The sequence below is a fragment of the Rousettus aegyptiacus genome, unplaced genomic scaffold (genome assembly GCF_014176215.1).
Source record: "Rousettus aegyptiacus isolate mRouAeg1 unplaced genomic scaffold, mRouAeg1.p scaffold_m13_p_6, whole genome shotgun sequence".
NCBI lineage: Eukaryota > Metazoa > Chordata > Mammalia > Chiroptera > Pteropodidae > Rousettus > Rousettus aegyptiacus.
This window is the reverse complement of record NW_023416309.1, coordinates 42424914-42440993: the sequence shown is the minus strand read 5'-3', so window position 1 is coordinate 42440993 and position 16080 is coordinate 42424914. Positions and strand designations below refer to the sequence as shown.

Sequence of the window (16080 nt, the reverse complement as noted above, 5' to 3'; positions counted from 1 at the left end):
GGTGCACAGAACGGGAGGGAGAAGCAGAGAGAACAGGCTGGACTCATCGCTTGGGACCAGACTGTGTGGTGTGCCACACAGGATATGGTTTGAGGCCAAATCTCTTAGGCAATTGGGAGCTGACGATTAGCCACACCTGGGTTTGTCTTCAGAGGCAAAACTCAAGCAGGGAGGCAGAGAACAGGATGAGGAAACTGCTCGGGGCACCAGGACAAACAAAGGATGAAGAAAGTTAGACCTAAGGCAACTAGCATGGAAGGAAGGCAAATGCGAAGACATTTCTGAGGTGGGAATTGGTGAATGGTCAGAGAAATGAAGGAAGCAACAGGAGCCAAGATGACTCTGAAGTCTCTACCGTGGACCCGTGGGGGCTACAGGGTGATGGTAATGGATGCGGGGAGGCTGGGAGAGGAGACAGTGCGGGGGGAGGGGAAGGGAACTGTTACTGCATTCGCTCCTGAAAGTCAGTCGTTTGGGAATCTGTTGAGCTTGAGGCCCTATAGGACATCTAGAAGAGGAGTAGAAAATGTAGTCCCAGAGCTGAGAACTGAGGAGCAAGCTGGAGATGAATGTGGAGCATGACTAGAGCCACGCAAGTGGATCCACCAATCAGGGATGGCTTATAGGATGAACCAAAACAACCAGATACGAGAGAGAGCCAGCATATGAGGGGTGGGTAAGTAAGAAAGGTCCAGAGAAAGAGAATAGGGAGAGTAACTGAATATCCCCCAAACCAAGACATTTTAAAAGGAAGGAATAATTTGGGAAAAGAGAAGAAACAGGAGAGGGCCTTGGGGTGGGCTATTAAGACAGCACCACTGACCTTAGTCTGAAAGGCTGCAGTAACATTTGGGGAGCAAACATCACAGAAGTTGAATAAGAAATCAGAAGTAGAAAGTAAAGAAAGTGAATCTTTTAAGAAATGTGACATGAGAAGAAAAGAGATTTGGAAATGATTTGACAGAATAGGTAAAAATCCAGGAAATCTCGGATATGCACATTTGTAGAACTAAAAGGACTTCCTAGGAACCCAAAGCAAATCACAGTTCGGTAACTTAATTTAACCAATGAACAATATAGAATTCCCATTTGTGCCCTAAAGTCTAATTGCTTATAACGTGTTTTCAGATCCTTGAACTAAAGATATCACATACAAGCAAAGATTTATTTCTAAGGCATCTCAATTCTACATTCCCATTTCTCTAAACTGCAATAATTTGAACAAACATTGATAAAGAGTAGTGTCAACTTATTTGTCTCTGTATATATTATTTTCTTAGGGTAATTATGTTAAAGTAAAAAAATAAAGGTAAAAGCCCTCTCATTAAATAAAACATCCAGTCAAATAGAAACTAATTTTTACCTAGAGCTACGTATGCTCAGCATTGTCATCAAATGATCTGTTTTTGCCAAAGAACATTAAAGTCATTTTTAAAAAATAGGTAAAAGAACATTCATTAACTAGTCACTGTTACCACTTCTCTTAGTTTTTTTTCCTTTTCCCTAGCCAAATTATAGAAACTTTATTATAAATAGCATGGCTCTATGTTCAGAAGAGTAAATGCGACTTAAAAATTCATTGGATGGAATAAGCTTCTGGAAAAACACATATCAACATAATAGCCACCATTTAAGAAATAATTCCAGAAATGACAAGAAAATCCGAAGCTCACACAAAAGAAGAAAACATCAAAAAATTGAATAACAAAGCGGTGACTTTCCTTTGCTGTACAGCACCTCCTGTCACACCTTACAATATAATCTTCCCAGTAAATGGATGTAGCAAGCAATGAGAAAGATATCGGGAGGTGAGTTTATTTTCTATAGCCACTTAACGCCTGCTCTGTTGAAAAAATAACACTTCTGACAAGGCTTCAAGATTCAATTTGGAGAGGGCAATAAAAACGTAGAGAAGTCCATGAAACGGTTTTGTCCATCTCTTTCAGCTCACCTCTCCTTATATCAGAATATAGGAAGACTTGAAAAGTAAAGAACCTCACAATGATGAGGAAGCAATCTGTCTTAAACTGAAAAGACCATCTTACTCCAAGAACCTTCCAATGTTTCTTAAGTGTAATTCTTTTCAATTGCTCCTGGGAAAGAGAGAGGAAAGAGACACAGAAAAAAAAAAAAAGCTAGAAGAAGCAAATATTGTTACCTCACCACATAGGTGAGAATCCCAAGGCCAATGGGAATGAACGTTATGTCCAAAGTCCCTTAAAAAGTCAAAAATCTCACCATGACATACTCGAGAATCACTTTTCCCATGCAGCATCCCCTCTGGGTCTTGAAAACATGTTATAACCTTGAGAGAATCTGGATCAAATTGAGCTACATAATTCCTAAGGGCTACACGATAACATCAATAGAAAATGAAGCCAGGTTCATAGCCAGGTTCGAGGGTTTCAGCAGGAAGAGCAGGATTCGGCTGTCACCTCTCCTAACCTACAGCATCCCAATGAGCCTTGACCGTGTCCTCTAATAGGACGCATACTCTTCATGTACAGAGTGAACCACGTTGCCACTTATCCTGTCGTCTTCTATAACTTCTTAGGTTGTTTTGTTTGAGGCTGTACAGTGAATTGAAATGGATTTATTCTAAAGAATAACTGAATGACTGAACAGCGAGGGCCCACAAGAGCGAAGGAAAGTGAAGAAACCGAGTAAATTAGCATTGAACCTGCCTGAGTATTCAAAGTCAAAAGTTCTAAGAATTAAATAACCCAGGACAAGTGAAGCATGTGTGTTCACGATGGGTGGAAGGAATGTCAAATAAAACCTCAGGGACTAAGACAGCGGAATGTATAAAGAGCAGAGGGAAAGAGACTCGATGGGTAGGCTCCAATGTGCATGAATTTTAGTCTATGCTTACAGCGGAAAACCTGTTAAAACCAAAGCGAAGGCCGGGCAGCATTAACATTCTAGCTATGTGTATCATACAGATTTGTATTTTGGGAGAACGTGCTAGTAATTTAGATAAATATGGAATGTTTGATGGATTGAAGGTCTTAAGTACGATTGTTTTCCAATTTATTTCTCTCCTAACCCTCTATAAGGGCCAACCAAGCTCTTCAAACATTGTGCAATGGTGTGTATAATAACCCCATTTAGAGACAAAGCATGCAATTCTATTATAAAGAGAATCTATCTTATGCAACAGAGACTCATTTGCTGTCCAATGTATATTGTCTCCATAAGCCAGCGGTGGCATAACCAGCTGCCTTGTAATACATATCCTGTCCTTCTTCATTAAGCTGCCTCCATTTCTTTTTAAACCAAGTCAATTAATTTGTCGATGGGTTAGAAGCACCATATGTCAATGAAATATCATAAGAAAATCATAAATAGTTTATTATTTCCCTACCAACAAAAGATTTCATCTTCAGGTTGGCATTTATTTATTCAGAGTTTGTTCATAACGCACATCGATATAGCATGCCTCCCTCTTTAAATTATTTTATGAACAGCTATACTGGAAAAAAGGCTAGGCTATTAACGCCAAGAGACTAGCTTTCTCTTTGGCTGAGCATGTCTTGCAAGCATTAACCATACTATGTCCATCCTTGAAATTATCTTCTCTTCTTAGATGTCCCAGTCTCTCAGTCGGACAGACTGTCAGACATACTTACAGATTCTTTGTTGCGAGAGACTCTGCCGATTTATGCTGGATAACAGCATGGCTCATTGTCAATATTGGCTGAGTATAGTGGTAAGAAATTAATTATGGTATTAGTTTCAAATAATGCTGTCACGAGTGGTGACAGTCTCTAGCCTCATATTGGAAACTCAAGATACAGAACTACTCAGACTTCAGGTATTTGTATTTTATCTGACTAAATTAAAAGTCTACATTCTGAACAGTCTATGCAAATAAGAGCCAGTGCTATTCTGGGTAAAATCCAGAGGAAGAAATTGAGTTGCTCACAGAACTCCATTCCCCACTGAGCTACATTTTTATATTCACTGTGCTTACATTCCGTCTTTTGCTTTGCAACTTCAGCTGAAAACAGAAGGTAGTTCACGTTCAATGTGCACCTTAATACCTCTTCTTCCTCAGCTCACCTACTCAAGGCAGTAACTAAGAGGAACTAATTTATTCCTTTTTAATCTGAATCTGTGTTTGGCAAATGCCAGTGCATTGATCCTGCTCACCTTGAATTCATCAATTTGCCTGGGTGAATGCTGGGAATAATCGCCTCGCCCTGTGAACGAGCAATTCAAGTGAAACAAGCAGCTTCCCTTCTAATTCAAAGGCGCACACTTAATTACACTCACCTGGACCAAAGCCCCCGCTAACGTGCTTGGATATCACGTGCTCCAAGGAAAGAGACACTGTCCTGTCTTTGCTCTAGCTCACCCAGTGGGTTCAAGATGAAGTGAATTTTTTTTAATCCCATAACCAATGCTTCTGAGAAAAGCCTACTTCACAGAATATACAGAAAATCTCTTTTCCAAAATGTCAACAGATGCCATTTTTGTTACTTCAGTATTTACTCTTTATGGTTTCATTCTTTTTATCAAATTGAATTATGAGCCTTTAAGGTCAGAATCACAATGGATCTTTCTATACATCTCCATACATACTATTGTGCTCTATTCATATTAGGGGCTCAGTCATTTTGCTGCTTGCACTTATATTGTCAGCAAACTATGCCCATCATATTTTAGTAGTACACATCAACAAAGATAAGATATATTTATGTTGAGAACTTTTACTTTAAAAAGACAATTGGGTAACATCTTCCAATTAGCAGAGCTTGTGTAATTCACCCCAGTGAACCAAGTAGTATGTTTCATACCTTTGAGCTAAGTTTTTTTTTCATCGTCTATATTGTATATAACTCAGGAAATAATTCATTGTACAACTTTGATCTCTTAGTTAAATGTTTTTAGTGGTTTTCTGATAGTGTGAGTGGTTTCAAATACTTTTTAATTCCTAAGACTTGCAGATGTATTTAATTAATTGGCTCTGAAAATTCTACTTGTGTGTGCATGTGCATAGTAATACATGTAAGAGTGAAAAATGCAAGCATAACTCTCAAACTACAGTCTTCAACTTAATAACGTGTTGACTTTTTACAACAGCCTCCTTAAACGAAGAAATCCTAATTGTGCAAATAACTCTTCAACACTTAAAAAATGCAAATACATGTTTGCCTCTTTGCTTGGTTTCAGTCCTTTTTCCATCCTTTCACCTCCATCCATAATTCTTAACAAAAGACAAAAACCAGTTTTAAAATTTTAAGCAAAATTGCTTCCCTCTCTACATAAAGGAAACTCCAGAACACTGCCTAATTCATCTAGAATTGCCTGTTTTCATTAATAGGAAAATAAATCAGAAACCCTGTAAACATATTACATTTCTACCTTGCTTTAGAAAAGGAAAAAATAATGGCTAAAACCTTGGGAATTGCTTGTTTATTAGCTTTATAACAAAACGTCAGCTACACCGAACTCCGGACCTATCTTGTTTATGATGTCATGAAGTGGTAAAACCCCCTGGAGAGGATAGAAGATGCTGAATTTGGGGATGAAACAGAATTACACAGCTGAGTTCCTTATGAGCAGGGAACTACTTGGTTACACAGTGGTTCTTGGCTTCCAATGTACATGATTAAGTGTTTTATGAGGCATATGAGAAATTTGCATACACTAATCTTCACCACTTTCATAACAATAGGAAAAATGCTTCTGGTGCTTTCTGACATAAGCAACACAAACATTCTTGAGAGATCTTTTTGCAAAGGGTTTTATGTCCAAATGCAAATATATGTTTATGAAATCCCATACAAAGTATATAATTGTCTAGACTAGCCTGAACTTCATTACCCAAACTGTTGACTTATTTCACCTTTGACCCTACCTAGCAACTTAATGTATGTGAAGAACTTGCACATATTAAATGACGATACTGTTGATTTTTCTTAAGCCTGTAATGAAATAAGTCTAGATAATCAAGTCAACTAGGTTTCATTTCATACTAGTAGTATGTACAACATTGTGCTAGTTTCATATAAAGATAAGTAAGGCCAAAAACTTCAAGAAGCTTACTATTTAGCTGAGGAAAAACAAAAAACTAAGTCATAAAAAAAAATAAACAGAATAACACCAGGTCCCCAAAGAGATTTCAGAAACGTGTGATGTGTGGGTAGGTTCAAAGGTTGAAATGATAATCCATTGGGTGGACCACGGTGAGGGAAATCATTTCGATGGATCTTGGTGAGAGTAATCATAGAAACAATAATATCTGTATTCATGAATTAAAGAAGGGGCTCGCAATCAAAGGGCAAATTTAATAAAGTCACTTGAAATCAATCCACTTAAAGTGTGACCAATATTTATAAGATATAGTAAAAAAAAAAAAAAACAATTTCAAATGAGATTTTATTCCTTGAAAAACTGATCTGATACTCATAAAAAGGTTTTTTGTCTTATTATTTAAAACTTTATGTTTTAAATTTAATAATATACTTACTGGAACAAATAATCTATTAAAATAATAGAGGTTTTGACCTAACAACAGCATTATAGTACAATTGACTGACTTCATATATCTGACTTCCGTAATACAATTTTTTCTTAAATTTTTATTATAAAACAACCATATAAAAGAACATATAGCATTGGTAACTATAAACTATAGTAATAAAAGGAAATAGAATATTATCAGTTGTGTAGAATCTGTGTATTCTCTTCTCCATCTCATCCCTGTGCCTCCACAAATGCTACCATCAGCCAAGATAAGCACCATTCTGAATCCTGTCGCCATTTGATAAATTTTTTCATATAGCTTTAGTATATATCTACTATTTAATTTTGTTTTGTTTTGAGCTTTATAAAAATATATTCATGGATCTAGCTTTCTTTGACTTGGTTTTTAATTGTTTTTACTCAACAGGATTGTTCTAAGATTTACTGATGATGTTGTGTGTTCTGTTTATGTCATTCATTCTATTGGATGACAATTCCACGATGTCCTGTTGGTGGACATTTGGATTGTTTTCAGAATTTTGTCTTCATCAACAATATTGCTATAGACATTCTTGTGCATGTTTCCTAGTTTACAGGTATAATTCTTCCAACATGTGGACCTAGAAGTGGAATCGGAATTGTTGTATCTTAAAGATAAATGGATGTTCAATTTTGTAAGATAACATAAAATTATTTTCCAAAGTGTTTAATAAAAATCTCCATTGGTCTGCATCCTTGCCATTGCTTAGTGTTGGCAGGCATTCTTAAACAGAAGACCTGCTGTGTCATACTCAGACTCCTGATCCACTGAAATTATGAGATAATGTGTGTTGTTTTAAGCCACTAAATTGATGGTAATTTGGAACAGAGCAACAGATAACTAATACAGACATCTTAACTTTTCTCTCTCTAGAAATTGTAAGATGGCATCTCAATGTGGTCACAAATTTAATTTCCCTGCTTATAAAATAAGGTCGAGCCCCCTTTTCAGGTTTATTCATCATTTGTTTTCTTTTCCGGAGAAATGCCTATTCATGTGTATTGTTCTCCCCTTTTTTTCTACTGAGTTGTCTTTTTCTTATTGATTTGTAATTCTTTATATATTCTGAATAGATAAATATATATATAATTGTGCCTTGCTTTCTTTATGACCTCTTTTGAAAAACAGGCATTTTTGATTTTAATGTAGTAAAATTTATCCATAATTTCTTTGATGATTAATGCTTTTTGTATCTTAGTTAAGTACTCAGACCAATTATTTTTAAAAGACTAGTTTTATCAGAAATATTCAAAGCTTTCATTAATTTTTTTAAAATCCCCTCTTAATCCTTTGATATTTAAAACATTCTTTTTTGAGATACCTGCAATTATACTTGTTCAATTTTCTCTTTTTCCACCAGATGCTGATTTGTTATTGCCTTTATATGTGATGCCAGCATTTTTTTAAATATCACTTTTATTGATTTCATGAGATCTGGCATCTTTTGCAAAGTTTACGACTTTACAATTGCTTTACATTGTGTTTGCATTCCCTGTCAAGTATGAATAACATTGGACAATCCTACTGAAAAAGAGAGTCCAATGATGTCAAGATGGGCAGGAGTTAGTCACATAATGCTGGGAGGCATGTCTGAATAGGCAATAGTCATAAATGGCAAACTCATTAGTGAATGTATTTATATGATGATAACATTCACTTTCCTGAACAATTTGGCAGAATTGGGCAAAGAATATTGGAAAATAGTAACAGAAGCAATAGTAGCAGCTCTCATTATAGAACAGGTATTGTGGATGTGTTAGGAATGGTACTAAGCTCAACGCATGTGTTATTTCAATAACTCATCACAACAAACCTGAGAACTGTTTATTCATCTATTTAAACATACATTCATTTGACCATCCATTCACCTGACCATTCATCTATCCATCCATTCAATACATGCTGATAGATGCACCAGTCACTAAGCTACACTCTGGCATCATCATCACTGTTGTCATGGTTCTCATTGTCACCAGCTGCCATTTATTAAGCAATTACTATATGTCAGTTACTTTTCATAAATTATGTCCACTCCTTACAGCAATTTTATAAATCAGTGGGTAACTTCATTTTACACATGGAGAAATAGGTTAATTGACCAAAGTCACTAGTACTAGAGCTATGAAGCAAACCTAATTCCAAAAGATAATAATCCTACTTTTATACTGTGTGATACTCAAGGAATTTAGAGTCTAATGAGACAAATGAGTCAACAATATATTGTGATGGCAATTCTAGACAGGCACAAATATTACCACAAGAAAAAGAAAAAGGATAGCCCTGAAAAGAAAGGCCCCTGAGATTCCATCAGTAATGGTCCCTTACTTCTCAAGGGGTTCATCTGCAAAGGCCACCTGGCTAGATCGATATGTTTCTTTCCCTTGGATGGATGGATAGATAAATGGATGGGTGGATGGATGGGTGGGTGGGTGCATCTGTCTGTCTGTCTGTCTGTCTGTCTGTCTCTCTCTCTCTCTCTCATCCTTGCTTCTTGCATCTTTTGTTCAGGTGTGAGTGAACTAGGCTGCATGAATGTTGGGGTTCTAGAGAGAGAGAGCCTAGGGCATACTTCAATCAAGTACATATTCCTTGGTCCTAAAAGGGGCTCCTTCCTCAGGCCCTGTCTAATTTGTCTAACTTCAAAGAAGACCTTGAGGCCTCCTATACTTCTCTCCTTAAAGCCTGGGGTCAAGAATCAAGCCAGACAGTGAGCTTCCAGCTTCCCCTTTCCAAGGTGCCACTGAAGTAGGAAACATGAGGGAAATTCTAGAACCATAAATGATTAATGAGGCCTTAATATGAATAATCTCTTGAGGACTAACAAGAGAAGGCCGAATGATTCCCATTATTGATAAAATAATAATTATAATAGCTAACACTTATTGAGTACATACCACAAACTCCGAAAACCACTTTACGGACATTATCCATGTGACCCTCATACATCAACTCCATTTCACAAATGAAGAAACCAAGGCTCAGCAAGGCTAAGTAATTTGCCCAAGATCACACACCCACAAATAACAGAGCCAGAATTCTAACTCAGACCAGTACGATTCCAAGTCTGGACTAGCACACTCTCAGTTTCTTCAAGTCCATTGTCAAACAACCTTCTTCTACCATTCTCAGTCACCAGCCAAACTAGAGAGAGTGAAGGGTCAGAGGAGAACACAGCAGCCGTGTAAACTGTACATTGACAATGATAGCTACATAAAGAAAGGCCCTTACACAACCGAGTTATTAAAACATGCAATGGAGCCAATGAAAGGCAGCTAGGAAATCTCACTAACATGGAAAATTCTTTGAAACAGTGCAGAGTTTTGAGTAAGCCAAATTAAATTTTAAACCAAGTACTATTCTGATGGAATTATACAAGTTGAAATAATGCCAAGTGATGTGAATACTGCAATTAAATCCAAAAAAGTAACAGGACCAGGAGATCACAGGATGGGATCGGAACAGAGAGGGCTCCATCCTCTCCCTGCTCCCCTTCATATTCCCTGTATGTCTATCATCCTGAGTCATGGTCACTCTCTGATCCACTAGGTTCATTTAAGCCTCGTTGCTTTTGCACTGTCCACTTATTTCTCCGGCATGCCCTTCCCCCACTCCCACCCTCCACTCCTTGTCACACCTCCTCTTCCATCAAAATCCTGCTCATAGTAACTTCTGCTGGGAAGCCTTTCCAATTTCCTCAACCTAACTGCACCCTCGGTGTTATCACAGCACTGTTAGGTATTTTAACCTTAGGTTGACTGAGTAATATTCCTCAGTTCACAATGCATTATCATCATTGGCCCATCTTTATCTATAGCACAAATAACACCACAATAAGCACATTCAGTATGACATGTATTTTTATACAACTGATTTGTTTTCTCTGGATTAATTCCTAATATAGAATTTCTGAGTCAGAGTTTGCACTCTATAAGGTCTTTAATGCCTACTATCAAACTCTCTTCTAGAAAGTTTACATCAATTTAAATCCTACTCACAGTCTATAAAAGTACCTATTACTCCAACATTTTCACTAGCACTAGATATCATCATCTTTTTATCTTTGCTAATCTGATAGGTAAAAAAAAAAAAGAATAATTTTCATTCCTTTGCTTACTAATGTCAGTCATGTTTTTGTGTTTATTAGCCACTCACATTCTTCCTTCGTGAATTGTTTGCTTATGATCTCTACCAATTTATTCATTGTGGTGATCTTTTTCAATTTATTTACAAAAGTTCTTTATGTATTAAAGTTTTTGAGTATTTCTCTGCCACATTTGTTGTAAATATTTTTACTTTTGTCATCTTTCCATTTTTAAAGTGTTTTCTGCTGTACTAGTGATGTTCTAAACTTTGTATGTAGACAAAGCTATCACTCTTTTCCTTTGTGACTTCTGCCTTTAGAAAGTCTTTTCTCTATCTTTAGGCACATCCCCTAGAGAGATGTTCACATAGGTGTACAAGGGAATTTGTACAGGAATGCACACTAAAATAACTTTTACAATAGTGAAAGTTTGGAGAGAAAAATTTTACCATAAATAATAGATATAGTAGAGATACACAACAGAATTACCTATATCATCCATGTGTATCAACATGGATATTTCCCAAGGGAAAAAGAGCAAAATGAATAATAGTGCATGTGATATAATACCATGTGTATAAATGTAAAATACACTAAATAATTTTCTATGTTGTTTCTAGATGCACCAATCTGCAGAAAGAGCATTAAAATGGACTGAAGAAATACATATCAAATTCATGATAGTTGGTGCCTCTAGGGAGGGCAGAAAAGAAATGGGACTCTGAAGGGTACAGAGAGGTCCTACCCAATCTGAAAGATCTACTTAATTTATTTTTTAATCTGAAATAAATGTGACAAAACATTACTATTTACCATTCTGAGTAGAAGGTATGTTTGTTCTATTATAATCTACTTTACTACATTAACACTTTTCCTCGTAAAAAAAAAGGGGAGCTTTCCCTACTCTCCAAGAAAATATAGAAATATAAATTATTTTCTAGAACCTTTGTAATATTTCTTTAGTGTACGGCATGAAGTGAGACTCTGAATAAATGAGTGAGTGAAGAAAAAAATGAATGATGAAAGACTGACTCATCTAAATAACTAATTCTCTGCTAATCCCGTGAGTGCAATCATTCAGATTACATAAACACACTCAGTTAATCAAAAAGAACTTAACGGTCAAGCTAGTGCTCAAGCAATCATGGCCATAAAACAGACCTGTGCTGATCAATACCATAGCCACTTGCCAGATGTGGCTATCAAGCACTTGAAATGTGGTAGTCTGAATTGATATGTGAGGTTAAGTATAAAATAGATACCAGATATTATAGACTCAGCATTTTAAAAAAGTAAACTATAGCATTAACAACTTTCAAAATTTATTTCATGTTGAAATAACATTATTTTTGATAAATTGGGTCAGGCAATGTAAATTATTAAATATTTTACCTTGTTATTGTGACTACTAGAAAATTTACAGTTACAGATATGGCTCACACGATATTTTTATTGGACAGCACTGAAATAGAGCAATAATGTTGTTTTAGATCTAAAATCATAGAAGAAAAAAAAAGTCCAGTTTTCACATTTGCCTAATCTGAATACAAACCAACCACCTCTTCATACAAATAATGGCATAAAACTAGGTGAAAAAAGTATGAGGTCATTATGCTGTAGAGCTGACACCTTAGAAAATTAGACCTTACACAAATTGTTCCATAAGGTACTTAAAATTTTTTAGAAGTGGAAATTTTTGTATTAAGTTCTGTAACACAAAACGGATTCATTTCCTAGATAGATAGATGATAGATAGATGATAGATAGATAGATAGATGGATGGATGGATGGATGGATGGATGGATGGATGGATGATAGGGCAAGAAGGTAACATGAAAAACAACCACCACAGAGAAGCGACATTTTTGTTTTCGGTCTCCTAATGTTTGTCTTGCTCCATGGATCACTGCTGTATCAGCTCACGTTATATTAGCAGTCCTCTTTAATGCAGTCTACTCCTCACTGAAAAGTCATGATTTTAGTGTAACCCTATTGACACTAAGACCTATGTTCTCTAGTCATGGTCAATGAAAGCTACCAAAATATAATTTCATACTAACTTCATGGTATCAACTGCTGTGAAGGGAAAATATCCATATCAGTACTTAAAATCCCTTCTCTCATAACCTGCAGCCACTTTTACATCCTAGACCTCGCAATGCCTAGAAAAACTTCTTTCATGTGCTGCCCATCTATCCATCCCTCACTGTTATCATGATTCTGTATCTTAAGAGCCAAGAGAACTAACTCTGGCAGGACAGATTCCTCCCCAACCCTGAGTGGGGAGGGGGATCTGACAGAGGGAGGGCAAAGCCAGAACTCTAAGAAAAGGAAGGGCTGCAAAAAAATAAATAAATAAATAAATAAGTTTGTATTTTGTGTCCTGTCCAAACCAGCCAAAGCCAAGAGTTGTAATTCTATGCATAGCTAAAAGGTTAACATGGATAACAACAGATTAAAAGAACAGATTTTATAAAACATTAGCAAGAGATGGCCCAAAAATAGACCTTGAGTCAATTTTTATTTAAGAGAAATTCAAATTGTATCAGACCTTGCAGAATGCAAGGATTTCACAAGTCAGAGAGCATCTGGAATAGTTAATATTAAAGAGGAAATCAGACTTCTCCAAAGAGGTGCCATTTAATTTTTCAGAAATGATGCTTACTAAGGGGACTTTAAATAACAAAAAATTTTTGGTAACCAAATTTGGAAAATTGGATCAGAAAGACTACTATATGCACTGGCTTTTTCTTTTTTCTTTTTCTTTTATCTGGTTGAAATAATACACCTGAAATTCCATAGCTGGTTAAATGAATGTCATTAATTCAAGAGTGGGCTTTACATGCTCTAACTGCATGTCTCCCTTCCCTGAATGCCAGCTCTTAACTTATCTCTCAGTTCATTCTCTGCCCTCACTAGGACCACAACACTCAACCCTCCCACTCCACTTGGTCCATTAGCCTCCTCCTGGCTTTAATGTTCTGTTTCCCCCCACCTCTACCCTGGAGTCAGACTTCCCAGAGCCCCCTACGCTTTCATCTCCCTCATCCCTGCAGACCTTGTCCTGCCTGCCACACACAGTCCCAGTACTACCCCTCTCCTTCTGTCCAATTCCTCAGCTCCCAGGCCACCCAGTGCTGCTGGAGGGCATCGCGGAACTTACAGAGTGGGGCCATTACAAATTCGAGCCTGCGCATTGACGTTCCTTCTCTTTACTCATCAATCTTCATTTTTATTTCTGTTAATATGCAGATATCACCTCCTCAGCAACCACCTCATACCTCTCCCCACAGGATGCCAATTTCAGCTTGGTCACACTCACTCTCTGCAAATGACCTGATCTAAACAGACAGAAGGTGTCTTAAGAGTTCTTGACCTTCGTCATGAGATACTGGCGCTACATAAATCCTCTTCCTTCTTATCCATGTCAAATGAGAGCTAGTTGCCTTCATCCTCTCTCCTGGTATGTGAGCATGAATAAACATGTAGACCTAGAGCCATGCACATAAAACTACACATACTAAATCCCTACACACATACAAACATACACATTCACCTTGAATCTCCTCCTCTCCTCCTTCTGGGCTTGCTCTCTACACTCATGTCTGACACTAACATCAATTTCACCCCCTTCTCTATAAACTGTTCATCAAGGATTGGTAACTTCATTACACTCGGGGAATGGGGCTGCAACAAAAAGGGACGGAGGCCCTGCATGTTTTATTCTGTGTGTTTCTAAACTCTTTGAATCTTTTATAATGATAGTGTTTTATGTGTTTTAAATTTTTTTTCTGTCTTTCATTGCCAAATTTCTTACATGAGTAACTTAAATCTCCTCCCTCCATTCTCTCACCATCTCTTTCCTTCTGAGCCCTTAACAGCCAGGCTTCCATGCCCAACAATCTCCCAGAACTGGACTCTCAAAGGACACCAGTGTGCGACTTCCTTGTGGCCATACCCTTCCCTCGGTTCTACTTCTCTTGGTGGATGCCAACAGTGATGGCTTACTTCCCACTTGAAATTCTCTCTTCCCTTGGCCCCTGTGAGACTACCTCCTGAGTTCCATTGGAAAAATTAAACACATTTCACTGAAGAACCTTGGAGATAGCCAAATGGTCTTTCCCTTTCCTTCTTCTGAAATCAAGGGAAGTGAGAGGAGTTGCAGAATGAGGAGCATGTGTTTTCCACATGCGATGTCATCCTCTACATACCCTTGCACAATCACTTTCTCCACTGTCTCCAATTTGGGAAAAAAGCCAAGGAGGAAAAGGCCAAAGCAAAGTTTCCATAATCTTCAGACTTACCCAGGGGACTTCTGGTCAACCATCCTCCACATGTACCCCTCCCCCCCGAGGGCCACAGGGCCGAGTCCTCCCTTCTTGAGTTAGCTTGCTCAGCTTTTCTCCATTCCACCTCTGTCTATCACCTTTCTCTTGTGGAAGGGGAAAATATAATATCCTACCTGAAAAGGATTTTGAAAAACGAAGAGAATTTCAGTGCCTAGACAGGGCAAGGATGGTCACTTTCTGTGAGGAATTTCATTATCAAAGACAGAAAAGAAAGTCTGTGTTTAGAGAACTACAATTAGATTAAACATTTTAAGTGTATGTTAGAAATCAACGGGTGTGAGCCTACATGAGGTAGTGTAGGTGGGAGTGCTTTGCAAAATGTAACTTTCTAGACAAATGTTAGATACTTCCATTATCATGTATCTCACAGAGCTGGCAAGGACCAAATGAGACAATGTATGTAAAACTGCTTTGTCAACTGGAAGAAACATTCACAAATTGTAGTTATTATATGATATTTTGCTTCTAGCTAGATTAAGAGTCAGACCCTGGCAATATTGAAGAAAATTAAAAGATGCCTGCTAATTTCTTTTAAATCCACATTCCTGGAACTGTTTATAAGCTGAGAATTCTAATTAATTTCCATATTCTCACCTCTTTTCAGATGAACTGATTGCAATTACTTTCAAAATCTATTAATAACGGTGCCAAGTTCCTGGTAACTATCAACTAGACCATTAGGCTTTGGATTTGAGGCCTGAAAGTCATCTTTTGTACCAGGCAGGCCTACAATAACAAGGCCAGTCCATTTCCTCTTGTGACCGTTTCAATTTCCTTTAGCATCACAACATCGCGATTCTGCTGCAGTAGCTTCCTGGCCATTCACTCTATCTTTAGCCTCTCTGAATTCCCATCCATCTTTCCTACAGGTACTGAAAAATCCAACATTATTTTTATTATTCCAACTAATTTTTTTTAAATAACTGATATTATAAACAAAGTGATGAGTCAGGAAATAAAAACAAATTGAATAATTACTGGAAAAGAAGAGGGAATCCATTACTTCTTAGAGAAAGTATGATTATATACCTAAAACCCCCCAAAAAATCAACTGAGAAGCTATTTTGTATGAAGGATTAGAAACAAACATGTAAAAATCAACAGCTTTCTAATATGCCAGCAGTAACCAACTGGAATAC

At 37.1% G+C, this 16080-nt stretch overlaps 1 protein-coding gene across 3 annotated transcripts in view; it reads right to left on the bottom strand.

Annotated features, from left to right (window-relative positions):
• Positions 1-16080, bottom strand: part of CFAP58 (cilia and flagella associated protein 58) — a 129882-nt gene that overhangs the window by 48551 nt on the left and 65251 nt on the right. The window lies entirely within an intron of this gene.